Raw genomic sequence first — 14,999 nt, 5'->3', positions numbered from 1 at the left:
ATACTCTGTGTCCAACTTGTGTCTATTCAATTGTCGTAAAACTGTGAATGAGATCATTTGGACCATATTTTCTGGTCCTGAACTAATTGATTAAACTTGTCCTCCAGTTCATACCACTTATTTGTAAGATTAATTATATTACAATAATTCTCTATGTTAAAGTAACTATATTAAAGCTGGAAGCTGGATCAGAAATGAAGCAGTTGAGTCAGGAATCAGCGCCCACATGGGATACCAGTGCCATAGGAGGAGGATTGGTTTCTGAAGTCACAATGCTGCCCCATAGGGACAGTGAAAGATAATAATACATCAGGATTAATATTTGTTTGAAATAAAAAGACTTATGCATTTCATTTGTTGCATATTAGTTAAGTGAAACTATTACTACTATACCATTGATTTTTTTCTTCTACATAGTTTGTCTGTTGAAATAAGTGGAAAAGATTTTTCCTACTCTATGTTCTGAAAAAATGTGTTATTGAGGTATTATTTTTTTTAGCTTAATAGATGTTATAAATAAAAAAATCTATGCCTTTGGTGATCTATTAAGTTTTTGATGAAGAAGTTAATTTCTTAAATGCTTATGAGAGACTATTAGAATATTTTCCTTTTTGTTTATTACTGAATTCAGGTTCTCAAAAAAATCTGTGCATTTTACATTGGTTGTCCGAACTACTGTCATAAGAATATTTAACTTTCTTTGAAAAATAAAAATAATATTGTCCCATGAACCATCACTCCCAATTTTGTCTATATATTTATTAAAATGAAGTTAAATAAATCTGATAAAGTTTAGCTCATGTTTATTATAATTCTGTGCACAAGTAGCAAAATAATCAAGTTAATATTCAAATGAGATGAATGAATGGATACAAAACTGTATAAATAAGTAGTAGAATGCTAATGAGATGTAAAAATTTGAATTCACATTATTTACAACAGCATGGGTGAATCTGAATATTATTTATTGTATAAAATGAGCCCAGAGAGAATGACTAACACCACATGATTTTATTCAAATATCAAACAATATTGTTATTTAAATATGACAGACTCAGGAAAACATTACCTGTTTCTTGCATTTTAAAGGCTGTGATATGTGGGAACTTTTTTTTTGCTATTAAATTTTTCTCCAGGACAAGCTGTCAAAACTGTTTTAGACACGATTTAACCTTGATTCCACTACAGCTGGTTTTTCTGTTACACAAGAGAATAACTGATTTAGTAATTGTGCCAGTTTGTTTGCTGTCCAACAATGGGGGGCTTGATGCACAACACCAATAATCACATACATGGGTTACTAACTCATGATCATCAGCCAAACATTATTGACAGTAAAAGATTTTTAAAGACAGAGGTTCATGCCCGGCACTGTAGCCTAGTGCTTTAAGTTCTTGCCTTGAATATACCAGGTTCCCATATGGGTGCTGATTCTAATCCCAGCAGCCCTGCTTCCCACCCAGCTCCCTGCTTGTGACCTAGGAAAGCAGTGGAAGACAGCCCAAAGCCTTGGGACCCTACACCCTCCTGGGAGACCTGGAAGTCTCCAGGCTCCTGGCTTCAGATCGATGCAGCTCCAACCATGGTGGTCACTTGGGGAGTGAATTAACAGATGGAAGACCTTCCGCTCTGTCTCTCCTCCTCTCTGTATATCTGAGTTTGCAATAAAAATAACGTAAATCTTTTTTTCTAAAGAAAGAGGACAGAGGGTCACCTAGGCATGGAAGGGGGGTGTAAAAACAGAATGTGGATTAAGTGCAGGCATGCAAGGTGAACCGTGTATTTTTCTAGCAGAAAAGAGAGATGCAGCACCTTTCGTTGAGCTTTTGGCTAAACTTGAAGATTAGGCAGCATTCATTCCCCTATCCATTGCTTCAGGATATTTGCTCTGAATTCCTGGGACAATCTCAGAGGATTACATCTGGTTAGGTTTTACACTAATGAAAAATTCCCTTCTCAAAATTTCTATCTTTCCACACCATGTTCTATTTGTCATATCCTCAATATACCAGTTACTAGGCATTTGGAGGTCTTTTTTTTCATCATTGAAAGCTAAATTTTATTTATTTTTTCCCATATTGTTTCCTTCATATATCTGAAGTAAAAGGGGATTTTAAGGGGGAAGCCCCAACCCAGTTTCCCACCCACCCCAAGTCCCGGATGTGCGGCATGCTCCGATGGTCTTGGTCAAGTGGTTTTGATAGTTCAACAGTTATGAATTGCTGCAACTGTCACCACTCCAAGCACGATGAGGTTGTTGAAGAATCCATTGATTGACATAGTCCACCATAGAGTCTCTATTTGCCCAGTTTTTCACTGCCAACATTTAGCTGAGGTGGTTGATTGACTTGTTCTGTCCTCTTTTAATGGTTAGGATTCTCAGTCCGGCAGTTTGATTGGGGGGATCCCCAAAGAAACTTTGTCTGAGGTGTTCCCAGACCAGATTCTTGTATGTACTAGCAAGCACAAGGCCCGGAACAGTCCATCGCCCAGATCAGCTGGTGGTTGCAATTGCTGGGTTGGTCCTGTTTCCAGTCCTGTCCTCCACTGGAACCAATGGGTGTTGCAGTCCAGCCTGCTTCTGCTCAGCACACACTTGACCCTCACACAAACCAGTGTGGGCTGCAGCCTAGTCGGAGCGACCCACAATAACCCCCACCAGGCCCACCCTCTACCCTGGTCTCCCAGTATGTGCAGCAGACTAGTCCAGTCTGTCCCACATCCCCTTCTGCTCTCATACATGTCAATGGGTATTAAAGTCTAGTTCCATCTAACCAGGTCAACTTTCCAGCCCTCATGGATGTTGTTGGGTGTCACTCTGTCTAGCCACCCCAGCCCTATCCTAGTTTTTGTCTCCTTCCCTGGGGGTGGTAACCCAAGAGGGAGGAACCCACTATTTCAATCCCAGGCCACTCCCACTCCTGGAATATGCACTCTCCAGGTGGTTCTGTGGTTTAACTTGAATTAGCCCCCAGTGCCAGCTTCTGCCAGCTGATGCTGCAGCTAAGCCCAAACAACCCTCACCCACTCTAATTTTGTTTGCACCAGTAGGATCAATCAGCCTAGCCTGGCTTTTCCCTGATCTAGTCCACATGAGGCACTTAATATGAACAGGATAAAGCAGAGTTAAGTACTGTATTGAAGCAGGAAGAGAATCTTCGATACACTCCACAGGTGATTGTCTAAATATGCTGGGCCCTTCTTTTTTACTTAGCCTAAAGGAAATTCTGTACTCTGTTATATGTTACTATTACTGAAAATTATTCAGTCTTCTATAAAAATATCTTTCAATGGCTAATCAGAGATTTTAACAAATAAATAGTTTCATATAGATAGTAGTATAAGTTCATTCAGAATCTGTGAAGAAAATAAAATTTCAAATGAGTAATGTTTCAAAAATTAAGAGGGATTAGAACATTAAGTGTACATTCTACACAAAGAATGTAATCATTACGCAAGAGCTCATCCTTTTTCATAAATGTATAGTAATTTGCAGTCTCAACAATAGTCTTCTCTTCCCGCACACCCATGCCAGGCATGTATTACTACTTGTCCTTTCTTTGATAGATACTACAATTGATGTGAGGCTGTATCTCCTAGTCATTTTGACTGATAGGCTGCTGATGATTGGTGATGTGTTTCTTCAAATCTTGATTGTCATTATGCATCTCCTTTTGAGTCTGTTCCAGCCAACTGATTATTTTGAAAAGCCAATTTAGCAACATTACATACATCAACTTACCACTTTTTTTGTCTAGTAAAAGCTCCATTATCTCTTAAGTGTGAATGGCTCTTGCAGATAATATGGAAAAAAATGAAATTTTAATTGAAGAGACAGATCTATGCAAGGAAAAACTTTTCCTTAAGATTACATAGTATTTGAACAACAACAAAAACAAAAATGTGTAACAAGTCAAACTATATAGCTTCATTCACCAGCATAATAGAGAAGTGTACAATGAGTATTATAACATGACAAAAATTCCACAAAATGGACCCAGAGTGCTTGGTGTGGTACCCTATGGCTAAAGTCCTCACCTTGCATGCACCAGGATCCCCAATAGGTACTGTTTTTTTGTTTTGTTTTGTTTTGTTTTTTTGTGTGTTTTTTGTTTTGTTTTTTTTTGTCCTAGTTGCTCCACTTCCCATCCAAGACTCTAGTTATGGCCTGAGAGAGCACTTGAGGATGGCCCAAAGTCTTGGGACCCTGCAGTCATGTGGAATACCTGGAAAAAATTTCTGGCTTCGGGCTTTGGATTGGCTCAGCTGTAGCCATAGTGGCTACTTGGCAAGTGAACCAGAGGACAGAAGATCTTTCTCTCTGTCTGTCCTCTCTGTAGATACGCCTTTCTAATAAAAATAAATAAATCTATAAGAAAAAATGGACATAGAAATATTCAGAGACAGCTTCAGGGCCCCATTTGTAGCTATACACCTTCCTGGATAGCCCATTCAAATGGTGAGCCCCTGACTTCTCAACCATTCCATAATGGAAGGCTTTCCATGACATTTCTGGAACTGATCAATTTTTAATGGCTGTGTTAAGTTAGCTAGATACTAGGTTGTAGGATTTTAAGATTCTAAGTATGTAAGGAAGAGGCCAGGAAAAATGTAAAGCAAAAAACAACATTTGATTTCTGGGAGCAGACCAGGCAGTAAAGAGAGTGGGGGTTCAGCCTAACAGTTATAGGTCAGTGGGTTTTAAGTGATGTTTCAATTAGGGCAGCAGGGCTCTAGTTCAGAGGGGTGTAGGAGAACCCTAAAACTTTGGTGGAGAGCATGCAGAAATGCTCCTGGGTCAAGGTTACAGCGCATTAGCTTAGCAATTTTTGAATGTTCCAGTTCGAGGTTTCCAGAGCATGAAACAAACTGGCAGTCTTTAGATGATTTGAGGATAGTCTCACCTGATTTGGGAGTTTAGGCCTTAGACACCTAACAGGTTCTAAGCACAGAAGTGACTTTATATGTATATAAGCGACAAAGGAAAATGGATGTTTGCCCATGGTGGAAAGAAAAATGGAGAGGTGAGCCAATTCTGTTGTTCAACATTCTTATTAAGTGAGTCTGTGTGTGGTTTAATGAGGGAATACCTATAGAAGCAGGCCAGCATTTTCATTTTAAGAATCTTATCGTTGTACTCAAGCCCTTCCCAGGGACCAGACTAGAAGAAATTTCAATTCACTACAATAAAGAGAGCGTTTTAAGTCCATTAGGAAGTTCTGGGTAAGCATGAGGTTTGGGGGGAGATTTTAGTGGCCTGAGGTTAAGGGAACCTTCCATTTAACAGGGAGGAATAAAAACAGAGGACCCAAATCCTGTTCATATAAACTCCCAATTCTTTACTGACACGTCCACCTGTCCTGTCACACCTATCTTTTCATTATTAAAATGAAAGGATATGTATCATCATAAAAATGTGAGAGAGAACAAATCTTAACTCTTGGGAAGACACAGGGGTTAAACAACAATGAAACACAGGAATTAAAATTGTCTTTTTGTCTTTATTTATTTTGCAAAATTAGATACAAGTTTTTGCACATGAATATATTAATATTGTATTTCTGTACTTTTCCTCTACCCACCAGGTTTTTGTATCAGAGTTATATTTTATCCGTTGGGAGTGGGGTAGCAGGTTGGTTGAATAGGCTATTCCTTTGCCTGATAGTGCCAATTCTGATATGGTCACCATTTCATCTGCCAACTGATCCACTTCCTATCCAGCTCTGCTTATGGCCTGGGAAAACAGCAGAGGATGGTCCAGGACTTTGGGGCCTGTTCCCAAGTTGGAGGTGAGGAAGAGGCTTCTGGCTCCCAGCTTTAGATCAGCTCAATTCTGGCTTTTAAGAACATTTGAGGAGAGAGCAAGCAGATAGAAGACATCTCTGACTCCTCTATGTAAAAATCTGAATTTCAAGTAAAAATAAAATAAATCTGTTTAAAAAGCTGGAGCTATTTGATTCTGCCCTATTTTCTGAAAGTATATTTCATTAAGTTATTGTTTCATTTTTTCTAATGTTTGGTAGCTGTTCCTAATGCAGCTTTTATCTTTGTAACAATATTTTCAAGATGAATGTAATTATTAAATTCAAATAACAAACTATTAAATATTTTATCAATTTTATGAATTTATATTTAAAATATGAATATTTTACATAATGTGTAAATTGGTTTTATACAATTGTTTATAATCCTTTGAAAAAACAAAAGTGGAGCTATCCCTTGAATCTGCATTGTCAGTATTATATGTCCAGAAGATATGAAATCAGTCTGTAAAAGAATCTACATTCCCACATTTACTGTGGCACTACTAAATCCAGTGGATAAGATATGAAATCTGGAATCTGGGGCTGGCATCATGGTACAATATGCAAATCCTCCACCTGTGATATAGGCAACCCATATAGGTGTCAGTTCGTGTCTGGCTGCTTCATTTATGATCCATCTGCCTGCTTATAACCTAGAAAAGCAGCAGAGGATTGTCCAAGTCATTGGATCCTTAAACCCACAATGAAGACATGGAAAAGGTTCTTGGATCCCAGAGCTGTGAGCCAGCTATATATCTGTAACTCTGACTTGCACATAAAATGAATATATCTTTAAAAAATGGAGAGGGCCTAGCATGAAGAATCAATTGCTAAATCATCACTTTGCAAGCACCGGGATCCCAAATGGGCACTAGCTGCTCCACTTCACATCCAGCTCTCAGCTTAAAGCCTGAGAAAGTAGTAGAACATGGTTCATGCTTTGGGACCCTACACCCATGTGTGTGACCTGAAAGAAGCTCTTGACTTTGGATCAACTCAGCATCAACCGCTATGGCCATTTGGGGAGTGAATGAGTAGATGGAAGATTGTGCTCTATGTCTCTCCTTCTCTTTGTAAATCTGATCTGTCTTTCTAATAAAAACAAGTAGCTTTTAAGAAAAAGATGAATTAAACATTGTTTTGAGATGATTTCAAATGTATACATAAGAAAAGAGTATTAGACAAAAAATGATTGATATGATTTCATGTATTTTAAAACTAGTTTTAGGGCCCGGCGCGATGGCATAATGGCTAAGGTCCTCGCCTTGAACACGCCTGATTCCAGCAGCTCCACTTCCCATCCAGCTCCCTGCTTGTGGCCTGGGAAAGCAGTTGAGGATGGCCCAAGGCCTTGGGACCCTGCGCCCACGTGGGAGACCCAGAGGGAAGTTCCTGGGTCGGCGCAGCACCGACTGTTGCGGTCACTGGGGGGGAGTGAATCATCGGATACAGGATCTTCCTCTCTGTCTCTCCTCCTCTCTGTACATCTGCCTTTCCAATAGAATAAGTAAATCTTTTTAAAAAGTGTATAAAACTACTTTTAAGTCAAAGAAACAAAGACAGTCTTATTTTCAAAGATGTATTTATTTTCATTTGAAGGAAAGATTTTACAGAGAGAAAGGGAAAGACAGCAAGGGAGATCTTCCATTTACTGGTTCATTCTCCAAATGGCTGCAATGACCAGAACTGGGCTGGTACAAAGCCATCAGCTAAAGCTTCTAGTTCTTCCACAAGAACTAGGACTTAACTTAAGGACCTGTGTTATGCCTGTAGTGTTGTGTTTGTCACACAGAGATGGTAAATCTTGGTAAAGAGTTCAAATCATCCTCTGTTGTAGAAGCTATAGGGAGAGATATGCTTTTACATCTACCTAACTAGAATGGAGTTATAGTCACAATAATTTTACAGAGTAGTTAGGGAATATCTTTTCAACAATTGCCATTCCCTAGACTCTCAATTTTTCTATTTCTATGGATTTTTAAACCTGTTTTTTTTATCATATTTTCCAATTTTAGGATAATAGTTTTTGAAATTAAATTGTTATTTTAATAATAATTTTCACTTGGGGAGACAGCTGATCTGTCAGACTTCGCATGTTATCAATGTGGAAGATGAATTTCTGTTTGGTTTGGCGTTTCAGGGTGCCAGTTAAGCTGTTGTTTGGGACAACTGCATCCCACATGGGAATCCCTGTTTCAGAGAAGCTGCTTTGCCTCTGATCCAGCTTCTTGTAAGGCGCCTGAAAAGGCAGAAGTTGATGAGTCCAGTGAGACCCTGCTACTCAGGAGTGAGATCCAGGTAGAGTCCAGGCTCCTGGCTGTGGCCTGGCCTATGTCTGGCTATCACAGGCCTTGAGATCTGAACAAGTTGGTGGTAAGAACTAGTCGGTGGCGCTGACATTGAACCAGATCCATACTCAAACTGTATGTTTCATCAAGTTGCATTGAAATTGAATCTGAATTGTGGCATATGTGAAAATATATAATATACATTATATAAACTCTTAACCCATGATATGCTCCAGCATATTTATCATTATTCTAATTCATGTGGTACTTTTGGTATTGTGGGTTATTCTAATCACTTAGTGACATTTAATGTATCTGATTATTAATGTTTGTCTTACTAACTCATTGTCATGTAATGCCCTTTCTGTCCACACTGGATAAGAGGATTATCATAGTATTAAAATAGTATAAAAAATCTGTCTGCAAACTTAAACTGTGCATGGGTTGATCTTTCTTGTTGCGTGAAAAATTTTAAAAGCTCGTTACAATGTGGGTGCAAATGAAATACAAGCAAGGAATAAGATATATCCATACTCTGCAGCTGGTGACATCCATGAATAAAATGATTATGCTTTCATTTTGTATTTTCTATTCGCATAATAAAATGCATGTACTGTCATGTACATTTAGAAAATACTAATTCTGTTGCATATTACTTTTATTCTCTACAGGATGTTATGATGCTATTGTGTTTCTGCTTCCTTATACAATTGTTTATAAGACTGGTATATTGTACAATCCTTGTATAATTTCTGACTTAGTATAAAAAAGCTTTATTTGGTAAAATGATTATAATGATGTTGGATGCATATGTGGAAATTATTGAAACTTTCTTTACTAATGGTGACTTTGAGAGCTCATCATGTTTACTTTTATTTATAATTATCACATACATTTATTATGTAAATTTTGTGTGTTTTCTCCTCTAGGGTTTTGTGTATTTAAATGATTGAAATATGTAAGTATTTTTAAAACTTTTATTGAAAGCAAAAACATTGTATGTATTTCACAATACAGATTTAAGAGCAGAGCGATACTTCCCTCTCTATACTCCCTCCTGCCTGTTACCACCCAACCTCCTCCTTTCTTATTTCTTTTCTGTTGTTGTTTTATTGTTTACAATAACATACACCAAAATTCATCTGGAAACACAAGAGACCACTAATAGCCAAACCTATTTTGAAGAATAAAAAGAAAGCTAGAGGAATCATAATTCCATGACTCAACACATACCACAGGAGAGCGGTGATTAAAACAGTGTCTCTTTAATTTTTCCACCCTTTATTTTTTAAAGATGTGTTTTTTTATTTGAAGGCATATTTTGCAAGAGGGAGAAGGAAAGATAAAGAAGATCTTCCATCCACTGATTCACTCCCCAAATGGCCCCAATGGCTGGAACAAACCTAATTTGAAGCCAGTAGAACTTTCTGGATCTCTCACATGAGTTCAGTGTCCCAAAGACTTGGGCCATCCTCCGCTGCTTTCTTAGGCCCTAAGCATGGAGCAGGATAAGAAGTGGAGCAGCCTAGACATTAATCATTGCTTATATAAGATGTTTGTACCATTTGGTGGAAGATTAGCCTCTACTGTGCCAGCCTTGATTTCTTAAGACTCCATTTTCTAAAATAATCTGTTATATGTTCTTAGGTCAAAAGTTTACTAACATGATTTAAAATGCCTATCTGCCATCATTACTCAAGTATTACATTCTGTTTAATGTTTCTTCTTGGCTTCATTGTAAAACTGATTGCTGTAGTTGTTTACAGACTATGTCCGAGTTCTCCGGTCTGTTATATTGCTGTAGACATCTGTTTCTATGCCAAGATTTTGAAACATTCTGTTTATATCAGTTCATTCTAGGTCTCTGTGTTCTTTGGATTTTGTAATTTTGGTTGATCAATGATCAATGTTGTTCAGACTTTAAAAAAACATTTCGAACACACCTATTACATTTTAAAATTTCATTTAAAGTCACTTTAACTCACAAATTTCTGTTTGGTTGTTTAAGACATCAGATTTTTACCTTTTCCAAAATGTCATCTACAGGCTATTATATCACCACCATTACTAGGGCCTTTAGTTTGTTAATGTGGTTTTCTTTGTGTCTGAAATTTTTGATGACAGTCAATGTGAAATTTTGTTGGTTAAATCTGATGACTACTCCCTTCTTCTGGCAGTTTCTATTACTCACTTTCCCTAAATCAATAGGTCTTGCTTTCCTGTTTTTCTGTATGCCTTTTAAGCTTAATGTGTTGAAAATCAAATATATTGTAGCAGGTTGTAGTAATTCTGAATACTGGATGTCATCCCTTCATGGATTTTATTTGTTGTGTATTTGCTAAATGTGCACACACACTCCCTCTGAAAAGTGTCTTTACAATGTTGTGATTCCCTTTTGATGTTTCCATTTTGAGTATCCAGATTTGGGCTTGTGCGCAGGCCCTGCCATGAGAGTGGATTTAACAAGACAGCCTTTGATGGTCTGATCTATGTTCAGCCCAGAAACTGCTCACTGAATCTTAATATTCTTTAATGATTTCCAGAAGCATAAATTTTCTTACATTATGATCCAAAAGATCCAGGCTGTTTTGCAAATTATCTCCCTTGTGGGCAGCATCTGAGGATTGTTTTGCCCTTACAACAGCCCTACTTAAGCATCTCTTTATTTTGCACCCTCTGATAAACTAAAATATCTAGTGTTTTTTAATACATCTCTCACAAAGCTACTAGCTTTCTGTTGGTTGCTTTCCAAAATTTTCCCACCTGTTTTGATAGCGGCCTCAGTCTTAACTTCTCAATTACTATTTCACATAAAATGAATCCTTCCAGATTGAAGACTAGATGGTGTTCATTTTTATTACTTACCGTTTCTGTTGATACTGTATCTGAGCTTGGGTTACAGAGATGGGTCAGCGACAGTGGCATATGCCCCTGAAGAAGGCTTGAGTTTCATGAGTGAGATGTTAATGTATTTTGTGAGATCATTCATTCTCAGTATCACAAATGAACAGGCACAAAACAGGCTTTGTAATCTGTATTATCATTTTTCCCCCAATTACAATCATAGTATTGTGAAGAAATGACTCAAGAAAATGATTTTTCCTTGCCTCACATGCTTCTAGTTTAGTATTTGTCACACATGGATGGTAAATCTTGGTAAAGAGTTTAGATCATCTCCTGTTTGAGACGGTATAGGGAGAGTTGAGATTTCACATCTGCCTAACTAGAATGGAGTTACATTCACAATAATTTTACAGAGTATGTAGGGAGTATCTTTTCAATAGTTTATATCCTATAGACTCTGGAAGATAATACACAATGAGTTTCTTTTTGGTTTGGTATTTCAGGGCACTGGTTAAGCTGTTGTTTGGGACAACTGCATCCCACATGGGAATCCCTGTTTCAGAGAAGCTGCTTTGCCTCTGATCCAGCTTCTTGCTAAGGTGCCTAAGAAGGCAGAAGTTGATGAGTCCAGTGCTTGAGACCCTGCTACTCAGGAGTGAGATCCAGGTAGAGCCCAGGCTCCTGGCTGTGGCCTGGCCTATGTCTGGCTATCACAGGCCTTGAGATCTGAACAGGAGTGCTTAAAGCAAAGTATAAGATTTTGGTGGGATATGACTTATATATCATAAAACATAAAAACATGTGATGGACTTGCATAAAATGAAATTATTCACATAATATCCACAATTGAGATTTTTAATGTATCAAATCTAAATTAAGGGGAACTTGGTTTGGTTGGTAAAGGGTAAGCAGATGGCTCCTCCACCCTTGCCTTCTTATTCCCTGCCCCCAGCCAAAAATAATCGAGTTGCAAGACGCAACTGCAATATCTGCTTTTTCAAAAAAGATTGCAGCTTCATCATCCACAATACTGCATTGCTTGATAGAAAGAGCACATTCTATATCATACTCTTTTCCTTCTAGAATATGGTTGCACCAAATTACTTTCAGATCCAATGCACTTAGCTTTATTTTAGGCAACTGGTAACTTCTCTGTGTCCCCTGAGCACCTAGGGAGCTTGCCAATAAAGCTCAGTGCACCAAGACCCAAGGGAGCATTCTCTTTGGGTTCCAAAAGCAGTTCTATTGTTTGCAACCCTACACACACAGAAACACACACACATGCACCCACACATCAAACTCAGTAAGTGCCTGGAATGCCTACTGTGAGTGGATTAGTTGATGAGGCACCTAGAAATCATATAGGCAACTGCGATAAATTGATAAACAGTCATTTCTGAGCACATTAATGATTGAAGACCTTGAAAATTAAGCCACACATCTCTGAAACACTGACAATGTAATGTCCCAGTCCACTGGAAGACCTAGCCACTGTGTAATCTTCAGCCATTGTGAAGTGTTCCACTTGACGATGTACCAAGCATACCCAGGCAATTCAAGTTTGCTAATTTCACATTAAGACTTTGAAAAATTAACAGCCTCATACCTTCTGTAACTTACCATGCATACCTGCTTGTGTTTCCCTAACCAGGGTAACTCCATTCTCTTGTGACCCACAGGTACGGACAGTGAACAAATAAAAAACTGGGTACACTGTCCTCAGAACTATTTGGTGAATGCACCCTGTCAAAGTGGCCTTCACCTTTATTGGTAAAGAAATTTCACAATTTTTTACCTATGAAGCAACAACAAATGCAGTTTGAAAAGATAATAATTGATGAAACCACAGAGATACTAAATTTCACTGCCAACCTGGACCAAAAATTAATATGGCCTACCTAATGACATCTTAAGAGCTCCAGAAGAAAGCCATTTCATATGAAACATACCTTAAATTTTATACAATTCTGCTGCACCAGGATCAGCACAGAGACCCAAAAGTGTAAGGTAAGACAATTTCACACATCTAAAGGACTATTGCAGCACTCTAAGCAAGCAAAAAAATTCATGAATTCAACAAATTATTATATGGAAATTTGGTAAAATTCAAAAGAATAAAGACAATTCAAAGAGGTTATAAAAATAATTAGTATATTTGTACCATAAATTAAAAGAAAAAGGAAATAATTTATTATCTGAATGAGAAATATAGCAAAGAAATTGAGATAATGTAAATCAGTATGGAGTCTTGGCCCTGAAAAATTGAATAAATAGCATTTTAAAATGAATGAAGAACCTAGAAATTGAACTTCTGAAGCTGGAGACATTAATTCTTGTCTGGAATATAGATATCTTAAAATAACACAGATTTAACAACAGAAAAGTTGAAAGTGTGAAGAAAAACTTTGAGACTAATAGGACACCTTTGAATCAAAAGAAAAAAATACATTTGCATTGTGAAATCTCTAGAAAACAAGAGAGAGACAAAACTTGTTGAAAACCTAGACAAGAAGCCAAAAGGACCACAAACGTTTGACACAAACAAAATGTCTGAATTATATTATATTCAAGTTATCGAAAGACCAAGACAATGAGAACAATATGAAGAAGCAAAACAAAATCTGAAATCGTATATACAATAATTCCCAATAAAATATCCAGCATTTTCTCAGCAGATGCCTGAAATGAGTAGACTGGGAAGACATGTTTGAATTCATAAAAGAAATTTATGTAAATACTTGTGAGAATCCTGTATCCAGAAAGACTCCAAATGTGAAAGGGAACTAAAGTATTGTTACTAAGTAAATATCTTGCTATCAATAGCAAAACTAGGAAATCTCTCACATGAAGTGTGGCTTTACAAGAAATATTTAAAGGAGACTTATACTATCTGTGAAAGGAAAATAACTACCATTATAAACATCTGAGAAGCCATAGCTTTTCTGGTTGAGCAGTAACAGAAAAAAGAGTAAGGGAAAAAAAATGACCCCTGTCAATACAACAAATCAGCAAACCACAAAGAAATGTAACAATAGAGGCTAAAATAAGAAAAGAACACACAAAACAACCAGACACATTCTGACAAATGACAAGTATAGATATTTACATATCAGTAGGAATTTCAACTACAAATTCCACTTCAGAATTAAAGATTCTAAGTGGCTAACTTGATAAAATAACAAGACCCAATTTTATGCTGCCTACAGTAACTTAATTCATCAGTGAAATTAAACAAACATAGATATAGCAAGAAATGTAATCTAAACACAGAAATAAGTTTACTTCTGTAAGATAAAATAGACTTACATAAAAAGCTTTCCACACAGACAGTCCTTATTTATTGAAATAGTATCTTTTCAAAGAAAGCAAATACAATTATAAGGAAATTAAGATAGTAGGTCTAAAGAGCTTACATATACGCCAGCCACCAACCTCTTGATAATCTTAGCATAACCATCCTACTTTCGTTGGTAGCTAGATAACACAGACAAAGGATTTTAAAAGTAAAACAACAACAACAGCAAAAAGACCCAGTGCTATAGCCTGGTGGCTACAGTCCTTGCCTTACATGTACCAGAATCCCATATTGGCGCCAGTTTGTAACCCGCCATGCTATTTCCCTTCCAGCTCCCTGCTTGTGGCCTGGAAAAGCAATAGAAGACGACTCAAAGCCTTGGGACCTGCACCCATTGGGAAGACCTGGAAGAACCTCCTGGCTGCTGGCTTCAGATTGGCTTAGCTCCAACTGTTGCGGCTATTTGGGCAGTGAACCAGTGGATGGAAGATCTTTCTCTCTATGTCTCTTCCTCTCTATACATCAGCCTTTCTAGTAAAAATAAATAAACCTTTACAATTTTTTAAAATTAATGGAACATGTTATTTAGCAGCTGCAGATTATGCATTTCATGGGCTTAAATCACCTACTCTAAAATAGATCACACTTCAGGTCACCCCAAAAAAAATCTCAAAGAAAAAGATTCATCACGTTTATAAGTTCACAATGGAATAAACCAAGAAATAAAATACAAGAAATAAAATAACATGTTCTTGAATGGTGAATGAG

The sequence above is a fragment of the Ochotona princeps genome, chromosome 7, assembly GCF_030435755.1.
Source record: "Ochotona princeps isolate mOchPri1 chromosome 7, mOchPri1.hap1, whole genome shotgun sequence".
Taxonomy (NCBI): domain Eukaryota; kingdom Metazoa; phylum Chordata; class Mammalia; order Lagomorpha; family Ochotonidae; genus Ochotona; species Ochotona princeps.
Note: the sequence above shows the minus strand (reverse complement) of the source record.